We start from the raw sequence: 21,326 nt of genomic DNA on the forward strand, positions 1-21,326 counted from the left end.
ACCTTCAACCAAAAAACCTGCTTAGGCTTGCTTAACCTCGTGTTCCCCTGAACACAAAACCTACCTATCTCATCAAATCTAATCCAATTTAATCTAATCTACCTACCTACCTATCTATCTACCTATCTTTTTTTTTTAAATTATACCCACTACCCCAGAAAACTGACACTTCTCTGTGAAATATTACCTATTACTTAGGGAAACACTGCTCTATTCTCCTAAATTCTTGTGTTCTAGAAGGAGCTGTTGGTCTTGAACTAGTTTTTGATACAGGCTAAATTAATGGTATCACATATCCTGTTCACCAGCAAAATACCAAAAAGAAATTGCCCCAAGCATGCTGAACTTGAAAACCACAACTCTAAGATTACAGCCATATCATGCTGGCCCAGTGTAGTGGATTCCACAAGGACATTCATTGTACATTTTATTTGTTCCATAAAAGGAAAGAATGTGTGTATTCTAATTATTTCCCTGAAGTCCTCTGCTGGCCAGAAGACTATTCTAATATTCTATAGATCTATTACATTATCTTTATTTGGAAATAGGGAGGAGTAATTTCTGTAAACTTGTCTTGCAAATTTCTAGGAGTGTAGGGAGAAAATCTTGCCAAAACTGCCTGAGACACAACTTTTGGCTCATATTTGAGGAGACAGTACTGGTGTTGCTCAGGGTGACACCTATTCCCCAAGGTGAATTACCTTCATCAGGCTTGCAATGCAGTTATTTCTCATTTCCCATCACATAATATGTTCTTAAGGACTCTTCACTATGCTGCAAGAAAATAAGCTGTTGAGATTTGATGCACAAACTTTTGAAAACAAAAACCAAATACCAAGTGCAATGTGAACACAAATTTTCCATTTGAGATTCTAGAATCGGAATCTCAAGCCAAAGGGATCCTTAAGAAATCAACACAACTAAAGCCCTCTCTTTCACAGATGACAAAATTAAGGCTATGAAAAACTACCTGTCTCATTTACAAAGCTATTCAATGAAGTACTAGGATCAGAACCTAACTAGAGACCTGTGTTCATTTGTTCAACAAATAGATATTGTTATGCCAGGCACTGTGCTTGGTGTTAGAGATACAATGGTGAATAAAATATTCTTCATGCTAAGATAGAATTGGAAATAAAATACTCATCACTCAAGACTTGCTGGATGAAGTCTTTAATGGATTGTTTGGCAAGCTAGAGACACCATTACTGTTGATTGAATGCATCTTTTTTCCTTTCACATATAATATAAAATTCATGCAGTTTTCTCTAAAAAAATGTTAAGCCCTGCACTTCATCACCACAAAGTTTTCTTGTCAATAGCTCTAAAATATGACATGGAGAATATGAAGAAAGTGTTCCTCACGGACAGCTATCATGTTTCAAAAGCCCCTATCAACTTTTCCAAAAACCAAGCTTAATGTATTTTAATAGATATTTTCACCTTGGGTTGCTCCAAAAGGCAAAATCTCTGTAGCCGTTCATACCTTTTACTTATTGGGCACTTCTTTCATGTTATTTACTTTTCTACTGTACTACTCTACCCATGCCTTGACACAGAATGAGACCAAGATACATCACTTATGGCTAGACTCTCAAAGTCCAGGTCTGGCTCTGCCATGTCCTCTAGGGCAAATTATTTAACCCCTCACTACCTCTAATTCTTCATAGCTAAACAGAAAAACTGAGTTGACAGAAGTTAATAAAAAGAAAGCACCAGCTGGCTGCAGTGGCGCACGCCTGTAATCCCAGCACTTTGGGAGGCTGAGGCAGGCAGATCACAAGGTCAGGAGTTCGAGACCAGCTTGACCAACATGGTCAAACCCAGTCTCTAGTAAAAATACAAAAATTAGCTGGGCATGGGCTGGGTGCGGTGGCTCACGCCTGTAATCCTAGCACTTTGGGAGGCCAAGGCAGGTGGATTGCTTGAGCTCGAGTTCCAGACCAGCCTGGGCAACATGGTGAAACCCCGTCTCTACTAAAATACAAAAAAAAAGAAGAAGAAGAAATTAGCCAGGTGTGATGGCAGTAGATGGAATTACGTCTGTAGTCTCAGCTACTAGGGAGGCTGAGACAGGAGAATCGCTTGAACTTGGGAGGCGGAGGTTGCAGTGAGCCGAGATCGTGCCACTGTACTCCAGCCTGGGTGACAGAGTGAGACTCTGTCTCAAAAAAAAAAAAAATTAGCCTGGCGTGGTGGCACACACCTGTAATCTCAGCTACTCAGGAGGCCAAGGCAGGAGAATCACTTGACCCAGGAGATGGAGGTTGCAGTGAGCCAAGTCGTGCCACTGCACTCCAGCCTGGGTGACAGAGCAAGACTCCCTCTTAAAAAAAAGAAAAAGAAAAAGCACCTAAAAAATAGTGGAGCCCCTCACAAACACAAGCTTTTTCTCAACCACCAATAAAGGTACACAGTGATGGGAAAAACACTTGGCATGAAAAGGTCTTCTCATTCTCTGTCATTAATACCCTTTTAAAGTCAAGAAGGGCCTTCTGCAACTAGACAGCTTAAAGATAAGAGCTCACTTGCATATTTATAATTCAGAAGTCTTCTGATCTTTTGATAGTTTGATGTTTACGTGTAAGCAAATGTATTTCCTTAGCAACTGTCAGGTGGGTAATTCAAGTCTCTGGAGACACAGCCCTGGCCAAGGGAACGTATCTGTGCCGCCATCTTGAGTCGTGCAGTGCACAACTGTCTTCACCTTCCTTGAGGTCACCTATGACAAGACTTTCTTGGTTTTTTGACTAATGTTTCATACTTATTTCACTTTTTTCTCCTTTTTTCATAATGATAGAACATGTACGTTTCCCCAACATGGTGATACATGATTTAAAAATAAAAATTTAAAATAAACAATTAAAACAGATCCAGATTCAGTTCTGAGTGGGGGGAAAAAAATACAGAGATAAACTGTTTTTCTTTTAACTTTAAAAATGAATTCAACATTTCTTTTTACAAAATATTCATTCTAAATGGTTGGGTGAAAGAAGAATTTGTTTGCCTGATTTGTTTCCCTGCCATGATGGTTTTCTCACACTCATTTTTTGTTGCCTGGATTTTGTTTTGATGACTGTCTTCCAGAAGGTTCCTGCTTCTCAGTTGAATCCCTAGTCATTCCAACTTTGCCTCACCTATTTACTCAGTAACTGGTATCTTCCTAGAAGAGAACTTTACTAATGGATGAGGCAAGATAAGTCATTTCTTGAAAGACGAAATGTAAGCACTCTAGGACAATTTGTCTCCTTTATAAAAGAGAAGAGTTTTGCTTAATATTGGTCCACTCAACTTTTACAATTTAGAATTCATGAACATATTTTCTCCTTTTTAATGGCCATTTCGTTACACTTTATTAATCAGAAATCGAAAGAATGCAAAGCAACCTAAACATGTGTCATCAGGACCAATTATGCTATTAAGATTTAATAAGGTGGCCAGGCACGGTGGCTCACGCCTGTAATCCAAGCACTTTGGGAGGCTGAGACGGGCAGATCACGAGGTCAGGAGATCGAGACCATCCTGGCTAACATGGTGAAACCCCATCTCTACTAAACAAAATATAAAAAATTAGCTGGGCATGGTGGCAGGTGCCTGTAGTCCCACCTACTCAGGAGGCTGAGGCAGGAGAATGGCGCGAACCTGGGAGGCAGAGCTTGCAGTGAGCCGAGATCCCACCACTGCACTCCAGCCTGGGTGACACAGCGAGACTCTGTCTCAAAAAAAAAAAAATTTAATAAAGTATATTCCATATTTATATTCCCCTTTTCACAGATGTAGATCCCACTCACAAATGAAAGCTACATAGTTAGATGGATGTTGGAGGAAGTAAAGAACAAGAAACTGGAAATAGTATGAGACACAACAATTTCCAGGTTGGGTGTGGTGGGGAAGCCCAAATTAAAACGATGTACTCTGCTTATAGAGGGGGCAGGAAAGTATTCTCAATGTCTACATTAACATAGCGCCCATTGAGCTGAAAGACGTCGGTTTCATTTGCAGCTTACTTGACACATTAGTTCAGTTTTCATAGCAATTAAACTAATACCATGATCACTCCTGCAGTCTTCACCACCAAGAGGAAGAAGCCTAAGCTCTGTGTGGTCTGTATGTGGCTTATACCCAGAACCAAAGGGTCAGGCAGGATCAAACAGCTGGACTCCCACAGAGTGCCCCTTTCCTAGAGTTTTATGTGAGATGTGTCAGGAATAATTGTGAAAGATTTTGAAATGGGCACATACAAAACAAATTACTGAGTGTTCCCTTCAGGACTATACTGTTCTTTCATTATCTTTGAACTACTTCATGATTCCATAAACCGTTGAAAACCGGTAAGAATGAGAATGATTCTTATCCACAGAAATGCAAATTATAGTAGCCCCCAGACCTTATCCATAGAGGATGTATTCCAAGCCCCCCAACAGAAGCCTGAAAGTGCAGACAGTATCAAACTCTATACATATTATGTATTTCCTATACATACACACCTATGATAAAGTTTAATTTATAAATTAGGATAGTAATGACATGAAAAGACATTTCTCAAAAGAAGATATACAAATGGCTAACATATTAAAAAAATGCTCAATATCACTAACCATCAGATAAATGCAAACTAAAACCACAATAAGATACTGCTTTGCCCCAGTCAGAATGGCTATTACTAAAAAGTCAAAAAACAAGAGATATTGGTGTGGATGTGGTGAAAACGGAACACTTTTACACTGCTGGTGGGAATGTAAATGAGTACAACCTCTACGGGAGACAATATGAAAGTTTTTTAAAGAAGTGAAAGTAGAGCTATCATAGGATTCAGCAATCCCACTACTGGGTATCTACCCAAAAGAAAAGAAGTTCTTATATCAAAAAGACATCTGCATGTGTTATGCTTCTCACAGCACAATTAACAATGGCAAGGATATGGAACCAAACTCACTGGCCATCAACCAATAACTGGATAAAGAAAATGTGGTATGCATATACCATGGAATACAACTCAGCCATAAAAAGAACAAAATAATGTATTTTGTAGCAACTGGGATGGAGCTGGAGGCCATTATTCTAAGCGAAGTAACTCAGGAATGAAAAACCAAACACTTCATGTTGTCTGTCACTCGTAAGTGGCAGCTAAGCTATAGGTATGCAAAGGCACATAGAGTACTGTAATGGCCATTGGAGACTCAGAAGGGAGAAGGGTAAGGGATTAAAACCTATAGATTGGGAACAATTACACTAATGAAGTGACAAGTGCACCAAAATCTCAGACATCAACACGATAAAATTCATCCATGTAACCAAAAACCACTTGTACCCCAAAAACCATTGAAATAAAAATAAATTTTAAGATGTCACAGTGACAGATCAACTAGTAATAAAATAGAATAATTTTAACAAAATGCTGTAATAAAAGTTGTGTGCATGTGTTCTCTCTCTCAAAGTATCTTCTGCTGTACTGACCTATTTTCAGACCTTAGTAACTGAAACCTCAGAAAGGAAAATCACAGATAAGGGAGCATTACTATAGCTGTGTTCTTGGGAAGGCAATTGAGTATTGTCCATGAGACAGACCCTTTTTGCACCTATTTGTAAATGCATTTCAGCATTCCTTACTATGCATTTATATGTGGTTCTTCAGATTCACCTTTGAACCAACCGTAAGGTCTTACTAGTAGCCTCATTTATTAATGAGTTAAAAATCTTTGAAATGTGTTTATGTTATTTATAAGAGTCACTACTTTACCATTTAAAAAATTCTTTAATGATGCAAGTGATTTGATTATCCTCATTTCTTTAACATTCAGGAAAAATAGAAAGAAAAAAGGTATTACTGGAGAAAGCCCACCTCTCAATTGTGAAATTTAGTTTGTAAAAATTTCTAGCATTTATTGATATCAGCTTTTGGTTTTGTTTTATTTTCAGGTGGGATCTCATTTGACTTTTAGCAAATGTCACATGTGTGCTTGTACATATGTACATTCACACATGCAACACACACACATGTAACAAGCAGAGTTAATTCACCACAGCTGCCAGTTCTCGCTTGAAAAGCATAAAAGGCTTCAGTAAACGCAATGACTTAATTACTTCTCACATCTGGAAAAACTTGAATATGAGAGTGAATTTATTGAAGAAGCTCTTTGCTTGGCTGTCAACGCCGTATCAAGAGCCAGAAAGAGAGCAGGCTTGATCACTCTTGGCAATTCTTTAATCCATTCAGATAGATGATCTACCAATTAATTCGTAACATGTCCTGTTTATATGATTTATGAATTTTATGAAAACACAGCAATGTAAATAGTTTCCTAGTAATTTATGGAGAAAACCTTTTTTTGTCATGTTTCCAGGAGGAAAAAATATCATACATTAAAATGGGGAAATAATGAAGAAGTTTTTACATTCAGGGAAACAAAGGAAAGGGTTTAGGGGTTTGTAGAGCATATTGCGAACAACCATTACAACTATAACTTACACAAACACATGCAAAACTAGAAGATTTGGCACTTTTTGGAGAAAGTGTAATATAGTGCTCCTAAAAGGGAATAGGAGATTTATATGAGCTCATAGCAAAAAGATTTAGCAGAAATCAGGTGTATTAGTCCATTTTCACATTGCTATAAAAACACACCCGAGACGGGGTAATTTATCAATAAAAGAGGTTTAACTGACTCACAGTTTTGCATGGCTGGGGAGGCCTCAGGAAACAGTCATGGCAGAAGGGGAAGCAGGCACTTCTTACATGGTGGCAGGCAAGAGAGTGCCAGCAAGAGCAGGGAAAACTGCCTTATAAAACCATCAGATCTCATGAGAACTCACTATCACAAGAGCAGCATGTGGGAAACTGCCCCAGTGATCCAATCACCTCCTTCCCTCAACACATGGGGATTACAATTGGAGCTGAGATTTGGGTGGGGACACAGAGCCAAACCATGTCACCAATAAATGACCAGATCTCCCCTACAAAAGGATACTGAAACTGGAATTAGTCACAATGGTGATAAGGCATCCAAAGAGCATTTGCAAAGACCCAGAGACAAGAGTTGAAAGAACCAAAAGTTCTACATCACTGGAGCAATACAACAGGACAGAGATGAGGGAAGGAGAGGAGCTGAGGACCCTTCAGCCTCCAGGATGTCAGGGGAGAACTACATGTAGGAAATGTATAGAAATCACTTATCCCGAAGATGGCCGAATAGGAACAGCTCCGGTCTACAGCTCCCAGCCTGAGGGACACAGAAGACAGGTGATTTCTGAATTTCCGTTTGAGGTACCGGGTTCATCTCAGTAGGGAGTGCCAAACAGTGGGTGCAGGACAGTCGGTGAAGCGCACTGTGCGCGAGCCAAAGCAGGGCTAGGCATTGCCTCACTCAGGAAGTGCAAGGGGTCAGGGAGTTCCCTTTCCTAGTCAAAGAAAGGGGTAACAGACAGCACCTGGAAAATCGGGTCAGTCCCACCCTAATACTGCACTTTTCCAAAGGGCTTGGAAAACGGCACACCAGGAGATTGTGTCCCGCACCTGGCTCGGAGGGTCCTATGCCCACGGAGTCTCGCTGATTGCTAGCACAGTAGTCTAAGATCAAACTGCGAGGAGGCAGCGAGGCTGGGGGAGGGGCGCCCGCCATTGCCCAGGCTTGCTTAGCTAAACAAAGCACACAGGAAGCTGGAACTGGGTGGAGCCCACCACAGCTTAAGGAGGCCTGCCTGCCTCTGTAGGCTCCACCTCTTGGGGCAGGGCACAAACAAAAATTCAGCAGGAACCTCTGCAGACTTAAATGTCCCTGTCTGACTGACAGCTTTGAAGAGAGTAGTGGTTCTCCCAGCACGCAGCTGGAGATCTGAGAACGGACAGACTGCCTCCTAAAGTGGGTCCCAGACCCCCAAGCAGCCTAACTGGGAGGGACCCCCCAGTAGGGACAGACTGACACCTCACTCGGCCAGGTACTCCTCTGAGACAAAACTTCCAGAGGAACTATCAGACAGCTGAATTTGCGGTCTCACAAAAATCCGCTGTTCTGCAGCCACCGCTGCTGACACTCAGCCAAACAGGGTCTGGAGTGGACCTCTAGCAAACTCCAACAGACCTGCAGCTGAAGGTCTTGTCTGGTAGAAGGAAAACTAACAAACAGAAAGGACATCCACACCAAAAACCCATCTGTACATCACCATCATCAAAGAACAAAAGTAGATAAAACCACAAAGATGGGGAAAAAACAGAGCAGAAAAACTGGAAACTCTAAAAAGCAGAGTACCTCTCCTCATCCAAAGGAATGCAGTTCCTCACCAGCAACGGAACAAAGCTGGACGAAGAATGACTTTGACGAGCTGAGAGAAGAAGGCTTCAGACGATCAAACTACTCTGAGCTACGGGAGGAAATTCAAAACAATAGCAAAGAAGTTAAAAACTTTGAAAAAAAATTAGACGAATGGATAACTAGAATAACCAATGGAGAGAAGGGCTTAAAAGAGCTGAGGGAGCTGAAAGCCAAGTATCAAGAACTACAAGAAGATTGCAGAAGCCTCAGTAGCCGATGCGATCAACTGGAAGAAAGGGTATCAGTTATGCAAGATGAAATGAATGAAATGAAGCGAGAAGGGAAGTTTAGAGAAAAAAGAATAAAAAGGAACGAACAAAGCCTCCAAGAAATTTGGGACTATGTGAAAAGACCAAACCTACGTCTGATTGGTGTACCTGAAAATGACGGGGAGAATGGAACCAAGTTGGAAAACACTCTGCAAGATATTATCCAGGAGAACTTCCCCAATCTAGCAAGGCAGGCCAACAGTCAGATTCAGGAAATACAGAGAACGTCACAAAGATACTCCTCGAGAAGAGCAACTCCAAAACACATAATTGTCAGATTCACCAAAGTTGAAATGAAAGAAAAAATGTTAAGAGCAGCCAGAGAGAAAGGTCGGGTTACCCACAAAGGGAAGCCCATCAGACTAACAGCTGATCTCTCAGCAGAAACTCTACAAGCCAGAAGAGAGTGGGGGCCGATATTCAACATTCTTAAAGAAAAGAATTTTCAACCCAGAATTTCATATTCAGCCAAACTAAGCTTCATAAGTGAAGGAGAAATAAAATACTTTACAGACAAGCAAATGCTGAGTGATTTTGTCACCACCAGGCCTGCCCTAAAAGAGCTCCTAAAGGAAGCACTAAACATGGAAAGGAACAACCAGTACCAGCCACTGCAAAAACATGCCAAATTGTAAAGACCATCAAAGCTAGGAAGAAACTGCATCAACTAATGAGCAAAATAACCAACTAAGATCATAATGACAGGATCAAATTCACACATAACAATATTAACTTTAAATGTAAATGGGCTAAATGCTCCAATTAAAAGACACAGACTGGCAAATTGGATAAGGAGTCAAGACCCATCAGTGTGCTGTATTCAGGAAACCCATCTCACGTGCAGAGACACACATAGACTCAAAATAAAGGGATAGAGGAAGATCTATCAAGCAAATGGAAAACAAAAAAAGGCAGGGGTTGCAATCCTAGTCTCTGATAAAATAGCCTTTAAACCAACAAAGATCAAAAGAGACAAAGAAGGCCATTACATAATGGTAAAGGGATCAATTCAACAAGAAGAGCTAACTATCCTAAATATATATGCACCCAACACAGGAGCACCCAGATTCATAAAGCAAGTCCTGAGTGACCTACAAAGGGACTTAAACTCCCACACAATAATAATGGGAGATTTTAACACCCCACTGTCAGCAGTAGACAGATCAACGAGACAGAAAGTTAACAAGGATATCCAGGAATTGAACTCAGCTCTGCACAAAGTGGACCTAATAGACATCTACAGAACTCTCCACCCCAAATCAACAGAGTATACATTTTTTTCAGCACCACACCACACCTATTCCAAAATTGACCACATAGTTGGAAGTAAAGCTCTCCTCAGCAAATGTAAAAGAACAGAAATTACAACAAACTGTCCCTCAGACCACAGTGCAATCAAACTAGAACTCAGGATTAAGAAACTCACTCAAAACCACTCAACTACATGGAAACTGAACAACCTGCTCCTGAATGACTATTGGGTACATAATGAAATGAAGGCAGAAATAAAGATGTTCTTTGAAACCAACAAGAACAAAGACACAACATACCAGAATCTCTGGGACACATTCAAAGCAGTGTGCAGAGGGAAATTTATAGCACTAAATGCCCACAAGAGAAAGCAGAAAGGATCCAAAATTGACACCCTAACATCACAATTAAAAGAACTAGAGAAGCAAGAGCAAACACATTCAAAAGCTAGCAGAAGGCTAGAAATAACTAATGTCAGAGCAGAACTGAAGGAAATAGAGACACAGAAAACCCTTCAAAAAATTAATGAATCCAGGAGCTGGTTTTTTCAACAAGATTGATAGACCGCCAGCAAGACTAATAAAGAAGAAAAGAGAGAAGAATCAAATAGATGCAATAAAAAATGAAAAAGGGGATATCACCACCGATCCCACAGAAATACAATCTACCATCAGAGAATACTACAAACACCTCTATGCAAATAAACTAGAAAATCTAGAAGAAATGGATAAATTCCTCGACACATATACCCTCCCAAGACTAAACCAGGAAGAAGTTGAATCTCTGAATAGACCAATAACAGGCTCTGAAATTGTGGCAACAATCAATAGCTTCCCAACCAAAAAGAGTCCAGGACCTGATGGATTCACAGCCGAATTCTACCAGAGGTACAAGGAGGAACTGGTACCATTCCTTCTGAAACTATTCCAATCAATAGAAAAAGAGGGAATCCTCCCTAACACATTTTATGAGGCCAGCATCGTCCTGATACCAAAGCCTGGCAGAGACATAACCAAAAGAGAATTTCAGACCAATATCCTTGATGAACATTGATGCAAAAATCCTCAATAAAATACTGGCAAACCGAATCCAGCAGCACATCAAAAAGCTTATCCACCATGATCAAGTGGGCTTCATCCCTGGGATGCAAGGCTGGTTCAACATACGCAAATCAATAAATGTAATCCAGCATATAAACAGAACCAAAGACAAAAACCACATGATTATCTCAATAGATGCAGAAAAGGCCTTTGACAAAATTCAACAAACCTTCATGCTAAAAACTCTCAATAAATTAGGTATTGATGAGACGTATCTCAAAATCATAAGAGCTATCTATGACAAACACACAGCCAATATCATACTGAAAGGGCAAGAACTGGAAGCATTCCCTTTGAAAACGGGCACAAGACAGGGATGCCCTCTCTCACCACTCCTATTCAACATAGTGCTGGAAGTTCTGGCCAGGGCAATCAGGCAGGAGAAAGAAATAAAGGGTATTCAATTAGGAAAAGAGGAAGTCAAATTGTCCCTGTTTGCAGATGACATGATTGTATATCTAGAAAACCCCATTGTCTCAGCCCAAAATCTCCTTAAGCTGATTAGCAACTTCAGCAAAGTCTCAGGATATAAAATCAATGTACAAAAATCACAAGCATTCTTGTACACCAATCACAGACAAACAGAGAGCCCAATCATGAGTGAACTCCCATTCACAATTGCTTCAAAGAGAATAAAATACCTAGGAATCCAACTTACAAGGGATGTGAAGGACCTCTTCAAGGAGAACTACAAACCACTGCTCAATGAAATAAAAGAGGATACAAACAAATGGAAGAACATTCCATGCTCATGGGTTGGAAGAATCAATATCGTGAAAATGGCCATACTGCCCAAGGTAATTTAGAGATTCAATGCCATCCCCATCAAGCTACCAATGACTTTCTTCACAGAATTGGAGAAAACTACTTTAAAGTTCATATGGAACCAAAAAAGAGCCCGCATCGCCAAGTCAATCCCAAGCCAAAAGAACAAAGCTGGAGGCATCAGGCTACCTGACTTCAAACTACACTACAAGGCTACAGTAACCAAAACAGCATGGTACTGGTACCACAACAGAGACATAGATCAATGGAACAGAACAGAGCCCTCAGAAATAATGCCACATATCTACAACTATCTGATCTTTGACAAACCTGACAAAAACAAGCAATGGGGAAAGGATTCCCTATTTAATAAATGGTGCTGGGAAAACTGGCTAGCCATATGTAGAAAGCTGAAACTGGATCCCTTCCTTACACCTTATACAAAAATTAATTCAAGATGGATTAAAGACTTACATGTTAGACCTAAGACCATAAAAACCCTAGAAGAAAACCTAGGCAATACCATTCAGGACATAGGCGTGGGCAAGGACTTCATGTCTAAAACACCAAAAGCAATGGCAACAAAAGCCAAAATTGACAAGTGGGATCTAATTAAACTAAAGAGCTTCTGCACAGCAAAAGAAACTACCATCAGAGTGAACAGGCAACCTACAGAATGGGAGAAAATTTTTGCAATCTACTCATCTGACAAAGGGCTAATATCCAGAATCTACAATGAACTCAAACAAATTTACAAGAAAAAAACCAAGAACCCCATCAAAAAGTGGGCAAAGGACATGAACAGATACTTCTCAAAAGAAGACATTTATGCAGCCAAAAAACACATGAAAAAATGCTCATCATCACTGGCCATCAGAGAAAAGCAAATCAAAACCACAGTGAGATACCATCTCACACCAGTTAGAATGGCCATCATTAAAAAGTCAGGAAACAACAGGTGCTGGAGAGGATGTGGAGAAATAGGAACACTTTTACACTGTTGGTGGGACTGTAAACTAGTTCAACCATTGTGGAAGTCAGTGTGGCGATTCCTCAGGGATCTCGAACTAGAAATACCATTTGACCCAGCCATCCCATTACTGGGTATATACCCAAAGGACTATAAATCATGCTGCTATAAAGACATGCATACGTATGTTTATTGCGGCACTATTCACAATAGCAAAGACTTGGAACCAACCCAAATGTCCAACAACGATAGACTGGATTAAGAAAATGTGGCACATATACACCATGGAATACTATGCAGCCATAAAAAATGATGAGTTCATGTCCTTTGTAGGGACATGGATGAAACTGGAAAACATCATTCTCAGTAAACTATCGCAAGGACAAAAAACCAAACACCGCATGTTCTCACTCATAGGTGGGAATTGAACAGTGAGAACTCACGGACACAGGAAGGGGAACATCACACTCTGGGGACTGTTGAATGGAACACACGGATACATATGTAAAAACCTGAATTGTCACATGTACCCTAAAACTAAATATAAAAAAAAAAAAAAAAAAAAGAAATCACTTATCCTAACACAAAAAGCTGAAGTCAGTTTGAACCATGAACCCTTTGCAGATATAACAATTCCTAGTCAATTAACTGTGGAAGCAGCACTACTACAGCTTCTCTATTCCCTTTATGTGCCTTGAACATAATTTTTCCTCCTTCAAGTTATTGTTAGCCCTTCAGAATACTCTTTGTGTATGTGGACTTTATGAAAATTCTTAGTGAAGAAAGTGTTTCCAGATTTATGAGTCTTTGGAAGAAAAATATTTAAGGGAAATCCATTTGTATTATGTAGACCCTGAAATAAAATTTATTTTAAATGTGTTTATAATATAAATTTCACACTTTTACATTTCTATAATTACAGCTTTATTATTAAAATGCACCTCTTTTTTCTATTCTTTACTAAACAAGTGATGTCAGTGTTCCTTCTCAAACCTTAAGCATCAAGTTACTCACACCTATGTTCACTAAGGATTCCTTCTTCCTGAAATCATGATTTCATCCCACTTTAAGCCAGGGAAAACAATACTACTGATGCTCAAAAGTTTGGAACTTTTAAAACACTAATTTATGAGCCTTATTCCATTTATTTCCATGGAGCTTTTCCATGTTTAACTTAAACTAAAAGACAATATCAAAATAAAATTATAATTAAATATATCATTAAAACAGCTATGAAGTTAATGATGCTTTAAAATAACTGGTACTCTCTGAAGAGTGAGAACTAGTTTAACATATATTGGGGCGATTTCTCTCCGAGGACTTTATCTTCTTTATTATTTGTGTGAGGGTGTGTGTTGGGGGGTGTGGGTGTGTCTATGTTCATTCATTCATTCACTCGTTTGTTATATGAATGAATGAAGATGGACATGAATGAACTGTAACAAATATAATTCAACAAATTTTATTTGTTAATAAGTTCACAAATGTTTCTTGTGTGCATTCTATCGGCCAGGCACCATGTTAATCTCTCCAGTCAACGAACAAAACCAACAAAAATCCCTAACTGTCTCTCCTATTTCAACCATACATTCATTTATCAAATATCTAGGAGTATCTACTTCGTACTATGCACTACAATGAGACATTTTATATTTTTTCCTACTAAGTCTTTAAAATCCTGTGTATTTTAACTTCACAGTTACAGCACAACTCATTTCCAACGAGCCACAATTTAAGTGCTCAATGGTCAGATGTAGATAGCGGTGATGTAGTAAGTAGATGTAGATAGCTCTACAGTAATGCTGTAAGACTGGAAATCATTAGCTATTTTTCAGTTTGATCATATATACCTAAGCATGAAAGAAACATTTAAAATTAAATTTAAGATGATGATCTCAGGGTCTTAATAAGCAAGCAATAAAATCTACAATCGGATTTTAATTTCCAGACCCGTCTAAATAAGTCTTCGGTGTGGAAATGTATTTTATTACGGGTTTAAATTTTTATTATAAATAATGAATTAATTTTAAAATTATGTTTTAATTAAATTTACCAAAGGTGTATTTTCAAAATGCTATCTTGTTTCACTAATGAAATGATGTAAAGTCCCACTAGTTTTCAAGATATTCACCCTCCAATTTTCTGTCTAATAAATAATTATATGACTGAATAATAAATATTCATTCTACAATTCTCTATCTAAATAGCAAAAAGTCCAAATAATGAAATATCTTCCATCGAAACTCTCATTTTTAACTATTTTTAACTCATATAACCAAATTTTTTTTTTTAATTATACTTTAGGGTTTTAGGGTACATGTGCACAATGTGCAGGTTTGTTACATATGTATCCATGTGCCATGTTGATTTCCTGCACCCATTAACTCGTCATTTAGCATTAGATGTATCTCCTAATGCTGTCCCTCCCCCCTCCCCCCACCCCACAATAGTCCCCGGAGTGTGATGTTCCCCTTCCTGTGTCCATGAGTTCTCATTGTTCAATTCCCACCTATGAGTGAGAACATGCGGTGTTTGGTTTTTTGTCATATAACCAAATTTAAGCAAACCATTCGTTCATCACCTTGGCTAGATAAATCCTTTTAAACAATATTGTGAAGTAATGTCACCAGGAAGTATATGAGATTTTTAATAAGAATGTTCATGTCTCATGAAAAGAACCTAAGTTGCACTGAAACGAGATTTTTCTATTTTAAAAGAAACTTTAATATTTTCAAGAATTCAACAGAAAAGATCTTCATCAGTGAGGAAAAACACAGTATTTCTGACTTCTGCTCCCAGCAAATTCACCTCTTGCCTTGACAGAGCCAGCACAAGTGGTACTTTAAAACTGCTGGCATCTTGAGTAATATCCAAATGCAATGAAGTGCTTTGAATCTAAAAATACTGTTATGCAGAATGATATTCAAGGTCTTAAATTTTATTTGTGTTATACCTCATCCAAGCTGTGCTGACATCTTGGGGAAAGAGGAACTCCATATAAAAATGATGTGAGGCAGCCATGAAGTCTTCGAAGTTCTTGAACTCTCCACTGACCTATACCAGGTACCAAGAAAAGGTACCAACTGATGATCACTGCATGCCAAGCACTGTGCTGCAAGCTTTACATACAGTATCCCATGTGATCTTCACACACCCACTTCACAGATGGGGTCACTAGGATTTAGACTGATAACTTGCCCAAGTTCTCACAGTAAGAGATTCATACCTAGGTCTTACTATTTCCATTTGTGTAAAACCACATAGGGCAGTAGAACAATGAATGGATGGATGCTTTTTATTTCTTTCTGGTAGTGATATTACTTTCTCTCATCTCCTTCAATTTCCAACCTCAAAGGAATTGTCATTACGGATGGTTATATAAAGGAAGAGTAGTCCTTGTGGTATGGAGACAATTTGGCTCCTGTGATCAGTGAAAACAAGCCCCCATGGGCGTTAGAAGCAACAGGAAAGGCATGCAATAACGAAAGCATTATGGGGATCCTTGATCTAGCAGGAACCTAATTTGAGAAACTCTTCCTGCTTTTCATTCATTAAATGACACATTTATGAGCAGTAGTGAGCTGGTAAATGTCTAACAATCAACTCTCTCAGGGTTTATTTTTTTAATTAAGAAATAACTTTTTAATTAAAAAACAAAATCTCTGCTCTGCAGCATAATCATGGAGTCGGGAAGAGATGAACACAATCTGCTCTGGTGAGCTGATAGGAGCCAGCGCCACACAGCACTGCGAGTAACAACAAAAGCCTATATCTAATGTTAAATGGACCAAGAAATGCCAATCAACCAGAGGCTAATGTAAATGGGCATTTCAAGGTATACAGTTATGCCCTGCTGCTATTCTGTTCCTTACCTGTATGTTGATGAACTCATTCTAAATGGTAAGATTTCAAACTTATTTGTGCTACACTTTTTCTACTGATCACCAGACACTGAGATCATAAAATTTGTGTTTGTGGCACTCTTTTTTTATTTTTAATTTTTTGGGTACACAGTAGGTATATAGGGGTACATGAAATGTTTTGATCCAGGCATATAATGCGTAATAATCACATCATGGAGAATGGGGTATCCATCCCCTCAAGCATTTATCCTTTGAGTTACAAACAATCCAACTACACTCTTTGCATTATTTTAAAATATACAATTAAGTTATTATTGACAGTCACCCTGTTGCTATCAAATAGTAGGTTTCCTTCATTCTATTTTTTTTGTACCCTTTAACAGTTCCTACCTCCCCACCACCACCCCCACTACCATGCCCAGTCTCTGGTAACCATCCTTCTACTCTCTATGTCCATGAGCTCAATTGTTTTGATTTTTAGATTCTACAAATAAGTGAGAACATGCAATGTTTGTCTTTCTGGGTGGCACTCTTAGTAATTTAGATGCCTCTAAGATATTGTACACACAAATGAAGCAAATGAAATGGAAAATACTTTTAAGAGGCAGATTTTCTTGTACCAAAATAGAGCCTGCCTTTTCTACATAGCTGTCTTCACACCAAAAAGGATTAAAACTTAAAATTTTCTTTGAGTAGGATCTAATACATAAAAATTTAGAATACAGTAAACGCTAATTGAAAATAGTATTACAGTAGTGACTTCTATACTATGCAGTCTCTGATTTGCAAAAAGCTAATGAAGATAATTTACAGAATAACTCAACAGTTCTCTCAATTGGGCTAGACTATTAGGAGAAATTCACCACAAAATATTGGAACAATAATATATATAAAAGAAATACAGAATTGTCAGAGGAAACAATTTATATAATGGCTTTAAGTCTTAAAATAGGGAACCTAATACAGCCCTGATCCAAAGCACATATAGTGATACTTCTGCAGGAAAAAAAAGTGTTTTATAGAATTATAATACTTGTCTAGTATCAAAGCTTAATTAAAATAGTGAATAAACATGTCCTTTGTATTTCACTGTGTGTCAGCAAAAATATCCCCTTTTCAGCAAACTTTATACTTAGGTAAAAATTTTGACATAAAAAAGATCCTCAGGGTAGGACTGTACTTTAAAAAGTTGAATTTTGGGGGCAGTTTGTCATGGAAAGTCTTAAAGCAGCTTCTCTGTGCTTTTCAGATGGATAGATTTAGAAGAAATGAATTGAGGACATACTTTTTTAAAATCATCTATATAGTTAAGCAAAATTGTCATTTTCAGCTCAAGGTTCATACAAAAGCAGTATTTCTTTTATATATGTTATCATGGCTCTGACAATTCTTTATAGTATTTATCTGCCATGATTTGACAAAGATTATAACTAACTCATGAGCTATTTAGTCATGTAGCTTCCGCTTAAGTTCGTTATGTTATACTCAAAAACTGAAACACATGCATCAGATGTCATGAGGTTGTAGTCCACAATGACTGATGGCAGAACTGTATTCTATTTTTTGGTCTGGCAAAAACACTACAGCTGACCAGACAAGGATGACTAAGGACAGAAGAGATTTGAAGGCCGCTAAACCCTCACTGCATGAACCATAGTCAGAGAGACACTGTTTGAAAAGGAGCAAGCACTGTAAGTGGCACATTTGGTGTGGGCAGTGGAAAGCATGACACACAGAAGGTGTCCTAAGACCTACCTTCAAAATCCCTACACTGTAAAAAATTAGACCGATGTTCCTAGTTCTAAGATTGTATGATTACCAAATTTATCTACCTATCTACTCATCACCAAGGTACAAGGAATTCAAAGACGAAAACCTCATCTATTAATAAATTCTTTTGTCAAACCACTTTTCTTGTTTGGAGTTTTTTGTTGTTTGTTTTGGCCAAAAGGGGATAGAAGTAACCTATGCTAAAGAGTAGGCACTGGCCAGGCATGGTGGTTCATGGCTGTAATCCCAGGACTTTGGGAGGTCAGGGTGGGAGGATGGCTTGAGCCCAGGAGTTCAAGACCAGCCTGGGCAACACAGCAAGACCCTGTCTCTAAAATAGAAAAACTAACTGGCTGTGGTGTTGTGAGCTTGTAGTTCCAGCTACTCGGGAGGCTGAGGTGGGAGGATTGCTTGAGTCTGGGAGGTGGAGGCTGCAGTGAGCTGTAATTGTGCCACTGCACTCCAGCCTGGGCAACACAGCAAGATCCTGTCTCAAAAAATAAAAACAAAATATAAAGAGTAAGGAAAGAGTAAGCACTGCAGTAAGTCCTTTACATATCTCATAAAACACTCATAAACTCTCTGGAAAGTAAATTCTATCAGGATCCCCAAACTGAAGTTCAAAGGTAGCATGAATAAACTTAGAATATGATCTTCTATGTTGATGTATATACCTGTTGCGAGCATTCAACACTGTGAAATGTATATACCTGTTGTGAGCATTCAACACTGTGAAAATGGCTGAAACCCACATTTTAAAACTCTCTTTGTATTATGATTACACTTCAGAAACTAACCAGGTATGCTTGAATGGCCAATAAAGTATAGGACATTTATAAAACCTATTCCTATATACATCAAAATATTTTTAACTGTTATAAAACCATAGTCTTCAAACAGCTACAAGGATATTCTCATAGTCTAGTTTTAAAACTAGAGCATTTAACTCAAGTACATATAAATAAGAAAGTATAAGTGGATTTTATATGTACATAAAATAGGGACGTATTCCCAAGGCATGGGAAATCATCAGCGATGTAGCTATCCTTAGTGTATTCATGACTATGTGTTCCAAAATTGATATAAACATAATCAGTGGGAAATTAAATTCTGATAGAGCCAAGAGTATGACTTCGAAAAGCTTTTAAGCATTTATCTCCACAATGATCTCATGAGGAGTTCAAGCTTGCTTTTCAAGCAACGACACCATCAAAGGTTCTAAAAAGCAGTTATTTATCACAGTATTCAATCTTTTGCAAAAATTTCTTGGCAGTTTGACTCAATATAAGAAAAATAAGTTTTCGTGTAATCACAAATGGGGAAATAAATTATTATCTTAAACACCACCTTTATCTCCCAATTTAATTAACATTCTCCCTCTTAAGGTTATAATAATAACTTGTCTTATTCTTCACACTAACATATTTTAGTTTTTCTGCAAATATGAATGTAAATGTAAAAACATGAAAATTACTTTTAAAAATAAACTAGATAACCAACACAACTATTTTTTATATTGCTTCTGTTTTACAGTTTCAGTTGTATTACCATGTCTCAGAGGAATGCTCACAGATGTGCCTTGCAAGAAGAGCAAGTCAATGGCATTGCTATGTTTGAAATAAAAATGCACATTGCTTGAGTGTATATTATGTTCAATATTTGCTTTAAAATATCTGTACTTGGACTATATATAAATCCATACATTAGGTATTGTAAGAAATACATAACTGAATAAAATGTAGCCTTTCATACTCAAGGCTCTTCTAACCTATGAGTAGAGACAAAGCACTTCGAGAATATAACGAAGTCATCGGAGAATTAGAGAGTGCTGTAAAGGTTCAGAAGATGGAGAAAATCCCAAATATTAGGAAGACTCCAAAGTTTCATGAACACTGCTTTTGATCTGCACATCATGAAGATGAATCTGTTTTTCAGAAGTGAGAATAGGGAGGTCAGAAGACATATCACACACAAGGACAAGAGAATCGCCATACTGGCTGGACGTGGTGGCTCATACCTGTAATCCCAGCACTTTGGGAGGCCAATTGCTTGAGGTCAGGATTTCAAGACCAGCCTGGCAAACATGGTGAAACCCAATCTCCACGAAAAATACAAAAATTGTTCAGGCATGGTGGTGTGTGCCTGTAGTCCCAGCTACCTGGGAGGCTGAGGCAGGAGAATTGCTTGAACCCAGGGTGGAGGTTGCAGTGAGCTGAGATCGCACAGCACTCCAGCGTGGGTGACAGAGAGAGACTCTGTCTTAAAAAAAAAAAAAAAATTGCCCTACTATGACCCCCATGAGGAACAAGTTCAGCATGGGATAGGGAAAGTGAAGGAGTAAAGACTGAAGGAAAGGCAGAATGGAGACAGCTTCAAATGTCAAGCCAACGACTGCATATATAATTCAAACAAATCTCAAGTGACAACGTTTTAACCAGGGGAGTGACATACAAATCCAATATAGAAAGAGTAATCTAGGTGCAACGTAAGTAGGAAATGCTGAAATGATAGGAGCAAGATATCAGAAGACGTCTGCAAAATGACCTAGAGGCCGGCAAGAGATAAAGACTTATACTGGATTCATGAAAGTGGTTGATTAAGATTTGAGAGATATTAAAAATGTAAACAGAGCAACAGATAACATGTGAAGAATGAGAAAAGAAAGTTTGTGTTGAGATACTGTAAGTTGTTTTTGTTTGTTTGTTTTTAGACACAGTCTCATTCAGTCACCCAGGCTGGAGCGCAGTGGCACGATCGTAGCGCATTGCAGCCTCAACTCCTAGGCTCAAGTGATCCTCCCACTTCGGCCTCCTGGAGTAGCCAGGACTACAGGCACACACCACCACACCCAGCTGATTTTTTTTAAGTTTTTTGGTAGACACAGGGTCTCACTATGCTGCCCAGTCTGGTTTCAAGCTCCTGGCCTCAAATTATCCTCCTGTCTCAGCCTCCCAAAGTACTCATATTACAGGCATGAGCCACCATGCCCTGCTGTAAATTGTTTTGAACAGAGGGTGAAATAGACTCAG

At 38.6% G+C, this 21,326-nt stretch overlaps 1 protein-coding gene and 1 long non-coding RNA gene across 4 annotated transcripts in view; one reads left to right on the top strand and one right to left on the bottom strand.

Moving 5' to 3' along the window:
- The window catches only part of LOC131382081 (uncharacterized), a 28,550-nt gene extending 8,581 nt beyond the window's left edge, over positions 1-19,969 (top strand). Inside the window, exons 3-4 of the long non-coding RNA XR_009211250.1 lie at positions 16,338-16,564; positions 18,114-19,969. This is a non-coding gene — a long non-coding RNA (uncharacterized LOC131382081). The remainder of the gene's footprint in view (positions 1-16,337; positions 16,565-18,113) is intronic.
- The window catches only part of NEBL (nebulette), a 400,747-nt gene that overhangs the window by 122,565 nt on the left and 256,856 nt on the right, over positions 1-21,326 (bottom strand). The window lies entirely within an intron of this gene.

The sequence above is a fragment of the Hylobates moloch genome, unplaced genomic scaffold (genome assembly GCF_009828535.3).
Source record: "Hylobates moloch isolate HMO894 unplaced genomic scaffold, HMol_V3 SCAFFOLD_2, whole genome shotgun sequence".
NCBI lineage: Eukaryota > Metazoa > Chordata > Mammalia > Primates > Hylobatidae > Hylobates > Hylobates moloch.